The sequence below is a fragment of the Mesoplodon densirostris genome, chromosome 15, assembly GCF_025265405.1.
Source record: "Mesoplodon densirostris isolate mMesDen1 chromosome 15, mMesDen1 primary haplotype, whole genome shotgun sequence".
Taxonomy (NCBI): Eukaryota; Metazoa; Chordata; class Mammalia; order Artiodactyla; family Ziphiidae; genus Mesoplodon; species Mesoplodon densirostris.
Window position 1 is genome coordinate 45,014,484 of NC_082675.1, and position 2,341 is coordinate 45,016,824.

A 2,341-nucleotide genomic window follows, 5' to 3' on the forward strand; every position below is an offset into this window, starting at 1 on the left:
GAGTGTTAACATCCCTGACTATGATTATGTTACTGTCGATTTCCATTTTTATGGCTATTAGCCTTTGCCTATGTATTGAGGTGCTCCTATGTTGGGTGCATAAATACTTACAATTGTTATAGCTTCTTCTTGGATTGATCCCTTGATGATTATGTAGAAACCTTCTTTGTCTCTTTTATTAGTCTTTATTTTAAAGTCTATTTTGTGTGAAATGAGAATTACTACTCCAGGTTTCTTTTAATTTCCATTTGCATGGAATATCTTTTTCTATCCCCTCACTTTCAGTCTGTACATGTCCCTAGGTCTGAAGTGGGTCTCTGGTAGACAGCATATATACGGGTCTTGTTTTTGTGTCTATTCAGCTAGTCTATGTCTTTTGGTTGGAGCAGTTAATCCATTTATATTTAACGTAATTATCTATATGTATGTTCTTATTACCATTTTCTTAATTGTTTTGGGTTTGTTTATGTAGGTCTTTTCCTTCTCTTGTGTTTCCTGCCTAGAGAAGTTCCTTTAGCATTGGTTGTAAAGCTGGTTTGGTGGTGCTGAATTCTCTTAACTTTTCCTTGTCTGTAAAGGTTTTAATTTCACCATTAAATCTGAATGAGATTCTTGCTGGTTAGAGTAATTTTGATTGTAGGTTTTTCCCTTTCATCACTTTAAATATGTCCTGCTATTTCCTTCTGGCTTGCAGAGTTTCTGCTGTAAGACCAGCTGTTAACCTTATGGGGATTCCCTAGTATGTTTTTTGTTGCTTTTCCCTGGCTGCTTTTAATATTTTTTCTTCATATTAACTTTTGATAGTTTGATTAATATGTGTCTTGGTGTGTTTCTCCTTGGATTTATCCTGTATGGGACTCTCTGCACTTCCTAGACTTGATTGACTATTTCCTTTTCCATGTTAGGGAAGTTTTCAACTATAATCTCTTCAAATATTTTCTCAGACTTTTTCTTTCTTCTTTTTCTGGGACACCTATAATTTGAATGTTGTTTCATTTAATGTTGGCCCAGAGGTCTCTGAGACCGTCCTCAATTCTTTTCATTCTTTTTTCTTTATTCTGCTCTGTGGTAGTTATATCCTCTATTTTATCTTCCAGGTCACTTATCTGTTCTTCTGACTCAGTTACCCTGCTATTGACTCCTTCTAGAGAACTTTTAATTTCATTTATTGTGTTGTTCATCATTGTTTGTTTGCTCTTTATTTCTTCTAGGTCCTGTTAAACTTTTGTTGTATTTTGTCCATTCTCTTTCCAAGATTTTGGATCATCTTTACTAGCATTACTCTGAATTCTTTTTCAGGTAGACTGCCTATTTCCTCTTCATTTGTTTGGTCTGGTGGGTTTTTACCTTGCTCCTTCATGTGTTACATACTTCTCTGTCTTCCCATTTTGCTTAACTTATTGTGTTTGAGGTCTCTTTTTTGCAGGCTGCGGGTTCGTTGTTCTCGTTGTTTTTGGTGTCTGCCCCCAGTGGCTAAGGTTGGTTCAGTGGGTTGTGTAGGCTTCCTGGTAGAGGTGACTGGTGCCTGTGTTCTGGTGGGTGGGACTGGATCTTGTGTTTCTGTTGGGCCAAACAGCATCTGGTGGTGTGTTTTGGGTGTCTGTGAACTTAGTATGATTTTAGGCAGCCTCTCTGCTAGTGGGTGGGGTTGTTTTCCTGTCTTGCTAGTTGTTTGGCATGGGGCCTCCAGCACTGCAGCTTGCTGACCGTTGGGTGGAGGTGGGTCTTAGCATTGAGAGAGAGATCTCTGGGAGAGCTGTTGCTGATTGATATTGCCTGGGGTTGGGAAGTCTCTGTTGGTCCAATGTCCTGAACTCGGCTCTCTCTCCTCAGAGGCTCAGGACTGACACTGGGGCAGAGCACCAAGACCCTGTCAGCCACATGGCTCAGAAGAAAAGGGAGAAAAAATTTTTTTAAATAAATAAATATATAATAAAATGAAATAAAATAAATTATTAAAATAAAAAAATAAGAAGTAGTAAAAAAAAGAAGAGAGCAATCAAACCAATAAACAAACCCACCAATGATAACAAGCACTAAAACTACACTAAGATAAACATAAAATTCAGAAAAAAGTCAGTTGCAGACAGCAAACCCCAAGTGTACAGTTGCTCCCAAAGTCCACTGCCTCAATTTTGGGTTGATTCGTTGTCTATTCAGGTATTCCACAGATGCAGGGTACATCAAGTTGATTGTGGAGATTTAATCCACTGCTCCTGAGGTTGCTGGGAGAGATTTCCCTTTCTCTTCTTTGTTCGCACAGCTCCTGGGCTTCAGCTTTGGATATGGCCCCACCTCTGCATGTAGGTCACCTGAGGCTTCTGTTCCTGGTCAGACAGGA